Source organism: Ochotona curzoniae, unplaced genomic scaffold (genome assembly GCF_017591425.1).
Source record: "Ochotona curzoniae isolate NIBS_2020 unplaced genomic scaffold, NIBS_Ocur_1.0 patch304, whole genome shotgun sequence".
Lineage (NCBI taxonomy): Eukaryota > Metazoa > Chordata > Mammalia > Lagomorpha > Ochotonidae > Ochotona > Ochotona curzoniae.
In genome coordinates, this window is record NW_024466867.1 from 1 (window position 1) to 7,977 (window position 7,977).

The window sequence follows — 7,977 nt, forward strand, 5'->3', positions numbered from 1 at the left end:
TCTGGTCACGTCCAGGTAGTGTGGGGCCGAGCCCGGCCTGAGGAAAGAGGCCAGGGGGAAGAGAGCTGAGCGCTGCTGGATCCAGGGGCATGGCTTGGGACCCGGCTGCCCCAGGAACCACCACCGCCAGCGCTCGGCCGCCCTCTTGGGCCCAAGCGGCCGGCCTCCCAAGAAAAACACTGTGACAGTGGCAATCCCATGCCAGCGGGGACCCGAGCGAGCCAGCACCGTGGCACCACTGCACCTATGGGTGCAAGCTGACACAAGGGGCCTGGGACACCCTGCTGGCCGTGGTCCAGGTGGGGGTGGTGTTTGCGTTGCGTGGGCACGGCCAAGAGGTAGGCTCTGAAGCACAGCATCCCACGTCACCCCCGAGCCCCAAGGCCCTGGCTCCCTCACGCTTGGGCACGCACCAGGTCGAGCCAGAAGCAAGCCCAAGGAGCCTGGGCAACGCCAACAGTCCCACTTGAGCTGCCCGGGGACATGCCCATGCGCCCGACTCCGGCAGGACCCAGGAACTCACACGCTAGGGCTTCCCGCGGCCACCTGGCCCTCTGCTCCGTGTGCATGCCGCATGCCGGCCACACCAGCTACTCACTCGCGCAATGACATCATTCACCACACTTTCCCGGGGCACTCACACACACACTATTACGGGCTTCACTGCCTATTACTCGCACGCAACACGTGGAGATGGGACGGCACGGATACCCCACAAGGGGTCCTGATCCTCCGGTCCCTTGCGACACAGGGAAGGCCCCAGGGGGCTTCACCACTGCAGCTGACGGCCAGGGACGCGGCTCTCAGGGAGGCACACTGCCAAGAGCGCTCTGCAGACCAGCAGTGCCCCACCAGAGCAGTGGTGCCGTGCAGGGCTAGAACGGGGCCTTCCTGGCACACGGCCGGCCTTCCACAGCTCACCCCACGGCCCTCCCCCGGCAACACAGACACACCCCACATTCCACTCAGGCCTGGCAGCCATGTCCAACAGCCACTGTCACACGCACACACTTACCCCGAGTCCACGTCGGTCCTGCCAGTGGGAATGGCCAGTGCTTTGTCATTATCTGGGGTGGGTGGTCCTACAAAGGGGCGGTGGCGTCCACTGCAACGGAGGGGCAGGGGAACTCCCGTGAGACCAAAGCACGCGAGGGTCCCCAGCGTGCCAGCTCCGCAGCCAGGAGGGCCGTGGCCTCAGCTCACGCCACCGCCTGGGTGGGCAGCCGCCCTGCATGCCGCAGGACCTGGCACGCGTGGCCTCTGCCAGCCCTCTGTGCTCTCCTTCCCTCCCTCCCACCCTCACGGCCTCCCCCCCTCCACCCATCTCTCCCTCTCTGCATGGGCAAGCCCACTCTGCCAGCAGCCCTCTGCCCTCGGGGAGCACACGTGTGCACTGCCCCTGGGGCCTGACACACACTGAGAGCTCAGGGTTTCTAACCTATGGCAGGACCCTTCCACCACCACCACACAGCCAGGACTTCAGGCAGGCGCTGGCCACAGTTGTCAAGGTTGCAACCCAGCCCCGTAGCGCCCATGCAAACACTACTGCGTCCAGCCATCCTACGGGCTGCCCATTCTACCCTGGACCTCAGGGGGAAAGGGGCTTGGCGAGAGGGAGGGAAGCGTGGGCACGACTCCCAGCCTGCAGAAGCAACAGCAGCAGCAGCACAGCACCAAGAGGCTCTGCCTGGGCTCACGGCAACCTCACGTTGTGTCCCGGGGCTCTGGCAGCAGCACCAGGAGACAAACGCCAACTACACTGAGGGCCAGCTCACCCTGCGGAGTTGCATCCGCGACTCACCCTCGACGGCCTCTAACTGGAAACTTCGGGCTGACGACAATGGTTCAGGCTGGCAGCCCACTCTTGCAAAGCCCAGTGGGCCCCAGGGCCTCAGGTCTCTCTATGGGTAAATCTGGTCACGTCCAGGTAGTGTGGGGCTGAGCCCGGCCTGAGGAAAAGAGCCAGGGGGATAGAAGAGCTGGCGCTGCTGGATCCAGGGGCATGGCTTGGGACCCGGCTGCCCCAGGATCCACCACCGCCAGCGCTCGGCCGCTCTTGGGCCCAAGCGGCCGCCCTCCCAAGGAAAACCCTGTGACAGTGCAAATGCCAGCGGGGACCCGAGCGAGCCAGCACCGTGGCACCACTGCACCCATGGGTGCAAGCTGACACAAGGGGCCCAGCAGAGCAGTGGTGCCGAGCGTTCTAGAATGGGGCCTTCCTGGCACTCGATGAACTGTCCAAAGCCCACTTAAATTAGTTCTACACTGGTTACATATCCACACATATGCCACTCAGGCCCGGCAGTCAGATATTCACGGCATGGTCAATGCACACACACACCCACAAAAACACTTACACTTACCCGCAGTCCACCTTGGTGCATCCTGTCTCAAATGTCAGTATTGGTCATCGTGGCCCTGTGGCCCATCAGAGGCCCAGGGCTGTCCACTGTGAAGCAAGGTAGCGTCAGTGAGACCCAAGCACGCCAGAGTCCACAGCTAGCTAGCCCCAGCAGCCACAGAAGGCCCATGCCTGCCGCTCATGCCACAGCCCATGTGGGCAGCTGCCCCGCACACTGAAGGACCTGGCATGCATGGCTGGATGCATGTCCTCTGGGAGATGGCAGTGCCATCTCTCCCTTCCCTCCCTCCATCCACAGCTGGCGTGGTTCTGGACATTCCACCAATCTGCAGTTTTGGCAAACTGGCTAGCGCTCTTGGTGTACACATACAGGCCCTGCAACTGGGCCTGTCGCATGGAGGGCTTGAAGCTTTTCTCATGCACAGGTCCACCGTTCAATCACAAGCCCATAACTATGGCCACACCTGCTCCTGGCCAAGGTCGGGAATCCAGCTCCATATCGCCCAGGGAACTAGCCTTGCCTCATGACCACCTTCCAGCCAGGCAATGCACCCTGGAGCTCAGGGCAAAAGGGGCCATGGGAGAGGCTGAGGGATTTGGGAACAAGTCCAAGCCACCACCAGCACCAAGAATGCCCACCTGGCCTCACCACAGGCTCAGGTCATGTCCTGGGGCTCCGGACATGCCAGGAGCCACGTGTGAACAGCCCTGGGGCCGAGTACACCACCCACATCATCCATGACATGACTCACCTTCCACCGGCTCGGCGGAGCTCAGTGCTGCCTGCACACCTATTCCAAGGTTGGTGACAATGGTCATGGGGGCGGCCGGTGGGGCCCAGCCATCCCCGACTGGCATAGCAATAGACGCACAGGCGTTTGGTGACGTGCTGTCTTCTACAGACCTGGGCCGGAGGAGACAAGACAGGGGAGAAGTGAGCTGAGTGCTGCTGGGCCTCAGGGCAGGACTGAGGGCCTGCATCCTCAGGAGCCACCACTGCTGGCGCTCGGCCTCCCTCTTGGGCCCAAGGACACAGGGTCATGGGGGAAGACAGCTTGGTAGTGGCAACCCATCCCAACTGGGGGCCGCAGCAATGCATGCTTGGCACCAGGGCACCCAGCACCTGTGGCTGAAAGCTAAGGAAAGGGCCCGGGGACCTCTGGGGGTCATGGTCCAGGCAGGTGGTGTCTAGACTGTGTGGGGACATGCAGGAGGTTGGTTCTGCAGCAGATGACCCCATCTCACCGCCCGCTCTAAGCCCTGCTCTCTCACACTTGGATTCAATCAGGGTCGAGCTAGAAGCAAGCCCATGCATGCTGGTCAACACCAAGGGGCTGGTATGCTAGGCCTGGGACACTTCCATGAGCCTGGCTATGGTGGCCCCCAGCACCAAACATGTCACAGGCTGCCCTGTCCACCTTTCTCTCTGCTTGGCGTCTGTCCCAGACGCTGGCCGCACCAGCTGCCGCAACAACAACACATATCCTACACCCAAACTTTGCCAAGCACCAATACGGAGACCACAAAGAAGTATTCGACTTCCTTTCATGGGGCCTCACGGAGATGGGGCCCACGAGGCAGTTCATCTCCGGCACCCTTGGCTCCCATGACCCAGCAGGACCCAGGGGAACACAGGCAGCACCTTGGGGGCTTCCCACACCAATGGCTGACAGCCAGCACCAAGGAGGGCTCTTGGCAAGGCACAGTGCCAAAGCCTCTGGAGACCTGGAGGGCCTGACCAGAGCAGAGTTGGAGTGCAGGGCACAATGGAGCCTTCCTGGCACACCACCAGCCTTCCACAGCCCAGCCTGCCGCCACCTCCACAGGCAGCTGGGCACCACTATATTCCACTCAGGCATGGCCAGCCACGTGCCACGGCCTCGGCCATGCACACAAACACATACACTTACCCGCAGTCCACCTTGGTGCAGCCTGTCTCAAATGTCAGTAGTTGGTCATCGTGGCCCTGTGGCCCATCAGAGGCTGCAGGGCTGTCCACTGTGAAGCAAGGTAGCGTCAGTGAGACCCAAGCACGCCAGAGTCCACAGCTAGCTAGCCCCAGCAGCCACGGAAGGCCCATGCCCGCAGCTCATGCCACAGCCCATGTGGGCAGCTGCCCCGCACACTGCAGGACCTGGCATGCATGGCTGGACGCATGTCCTCTGAGAGCTGGCAGTGCAATCTCTCCCCTCCCTCCCTGCATCCACAGTGGGCATGGTGCTGGACATTCCACCAATCTGCAGCTTTGGCAAACTGGCTAGCGCTCCTGGGCTACACACACAGGCCCTGTAACTGGGGCCTGTCGCATGGTGGGCTTGAAGCTTTTCTCATGCACAGGTCCACCGTTCAATCACAAGCCCATGACTAATAAATGCCTAATAAAAAAAATCACATTTCTTCATGCATGTATTTGTTACTTATAGTTCAGGAAAAAGTATCACTTTCCAAGTCTCCCCTGTGGGCATTAGGGACACAGGTCTTTTCATCTTCCACCTTCCACTGCCTCTCCACATCCCGGACTCAAACATGTATTCATATTGAGGCCAGCACTGCAGGCAGCACTTCCAAACACTGTGCCACAACGCCAGCTCTAAATGTTACTTTAAAAAATAATAAAAATTTTACCTATCCAGGAGCATGGAATGCTATTCCATCTTTTGAGGTCTTGTTCAATTTCTTTTTTGAGTAGTTTGTAGTTTTCTTCGAATAGGTCTCCTACACTTTTAGTTAGATATTCCCAGATACTTCATACTTTTCTCTACTATTTTGAATGGTATCTTGCTGGTTAGGTCTTTTTCCATCTTGGGGCTGTTTGCGTACACAATGGCTGTTGATTTTTGTTCATTAATTTTGTACCCTGCCACTCTGCCAAACTCTTGTATAAGTTCTAGCAGTTTCTGTATTGAGTCTCCTGGCTTTTCTATGTACAGGATCATGTCATCTGCATATAGTGAAAGCTTGACTTCTTCGTCCCCATTTGTATGCCTTTGATTTCTTTTTCTTGTCTTATGGCCTCTGCAAGTACCTCTAGGACTATGTTGAATAGCAGTGGACATAGTGGGCATCCTTGTCTTGTTCCAGATCTCAGTGGGAAGGGTTCTAACTTTTCTCCATTCAGTATGATGCTGAGTTGGGTTTTTCATAGATTGCTTTGATTATGTTGTGGATTTTTCCATCTATGCCTACCTTGATTATAGTTTTTAACATAAAGAGGTGTTGGATCTTGTCAAAAGTTTTTCTGCGTCTATTGATACTATCATGTGGTTCTTGTTTTTTAGCTTTTGGATGTGATGTATCACATTTATGGATTTCCGAATGTTGAACCATCCTTGCTTTCCAGGGATGAATCCTACCCGATCCGGATGAATGATCTGTCTGATTTTTTGAATTCTATTGGCTAGGATTTTGTTGAGAATTTTAGCATCAATGTTCATCAGAGAGATAGGTCTGTAGTTTTTCTTCTCTGACGGTTCTCTATCTGGTTTTGGGATTAAGGTAATGTTGGCTTCATAGAATGAGTTTGGAAGGGTTGCTTCCTTTTCTATTGTTTTGAAGAGTTTGTAGAGGATTGGGGTTAGTTCTGTTCAGAATGTTTTGTAGAATTCTGTAGTGAAACCGTCTGGGCCTGGGCTTTTCTTTGTTGGGAGATCCTTGATGACTGCTTCAATCTCTGTCTCAGTTATGGGTTTATTTAATTCTTCTGTTGCCTCTGGACTGAGTTTTGGTAAGTGGTGGAGGTCTAAGAACTTTTCCATTTCTTGGTGGTCTTCTAATTTATTGGAGTACAGTTCTTTGTAGTAATTTCTAATTATTTTCTTAATGGTTGCAGCGTCAAATGTGATGTTGCCTTTTTCATCTTTAATGCTGTTGATTCTCGCTTTCTCTTGTTTTTTGGTCAGTCGGGCCAGTGGAGTGTCTATTTTGTTTATTTTCTCAAAAAACCAACTTTTTGATTTGTGGATTTCATGTACAGTTTTTTTGATTTCTATTTGGTTTATCTCCTCCCTTGTTTTGATGATTTCTTGTTTTCTATTGTGTGTGGGGCTCTTCTGCTGCTGTTTTTCCAGCTCCTGGAGGTGTGTGGTTAGTTCCTGTATTTGGCGTCTTTCTTGGGCCTTGACATGGGCTTCAATTGCCATGAGTTTACCCCGTAGCACTGCTTTGGCGGTGTCCCACAAGTTTTGGAATGTTGTATCAGAGTTTTCATTGGTTTCCATAAATTTTTTGATCTCATCTTTAATTTCTTCTCTGACCCATTGTTCGTTTAATAGCATATTGTTCAACTTCGAAGAGTGTCTATATTTCCTGGGGAGTTTTGAGTTGTTGATTTCCAGTTTCATCCCATGGTGGTCTGAGAGGGTACATGGTATGATTCTAATCTTTTGGAAGTTATTTAGATTCACTTTGTGTCCTATTATTTGGTCGATTCTGGAGAAGGTGCCATGCACTGCTGAAAAGCATGTATAGTCTGTGGCCTTAGGATAAAAAGTTCTATATATGTCTACTAAGTCCAGTTGTTCTATTGTTTGTGTGAGCTCTGCTGTTTCTTTGTTGAGTTTTTGTTTCCTGGACTGGTCCATTGATGTTAAAAGTGTGTTGAGATCGCCTACAAGAATTGTGTGGGTATCTATGTCTTCCCTTAAGTCTGTAAGTAATTGCTTTACGTAACTAGGCGTGTTGAGATTTGGTGCATAAACATTAATGAAGGTGATTGCTTCTTGATGGATCATTCCTTTCACCAGTATAAAATGGCCTTCCTTGTCTCTTTTGATGTTAGTTAGATTGAAATCTATCTCGTCTGAAATTAGGACAGCTACCCCAGCTTTTTTTTCTCGTCCATTGGCATGAAATATCTTTTTCCATCCCTTCACTTTCAGTTTCTTTGCATCTTTTTTGGCTAGATGTGATTCTTCTAGGCAACATAAGTTGGGTCTTGTTTGATGATCCATTCCATTAATCTTTATCTTTTGATTGGTGAGTTCAGACCATTTGTGTTAAGAGTTAAAATTGAGAGGTTGCGATTTTGCCCTGCCATGCGAGTGTGTTTTGTGTGTGTTGTTATCTGTGTAATTGCCCTTCCTTGTATGGGCTTTAGTTTGAAGACCTTCCTGTTTGCCATCTTTGTTTATGGTTTGCCTCCGTTTTTTCTGGACTTAGCGCATTTCTAAGGAGATTTTGTAGAATTGGTTTTGTGTTGACATATTCTTCTAGTTTTTCCTTGCTATGGAAAGATCTGATTTCATTCTCATATATAAATGAGATCTTTGCTGGGTCTATTATTCTTGGTTGACAGTTGTTTTGCTTCAGGATTTGGAAAATCTTTGTCCAATCTCTCCTTGCTTGTATGGTCTCTTCAAAGAGGTCAGCAGTGATTCTGATGGGTTTTCCCCTGTATGTGATCTTTTCTCTGCTTTGTACTTGTCTCAGGATTCTTTCTTTGTCTTCGTTGGAGTAGAGCTTGAGTACCATGTGTCCGGGTGAAGATCTCTTTGGGTCATGTCTGTTGGGAGTTCTCTGTCTTGTATGTGGGTTGGGTTCATGTTCCCAGTGTTTTGGAAGTTTTCCTGTATAATTTCGTTGAGCACCCCTTGCATTCCTGACTCTCTTTCCACTCC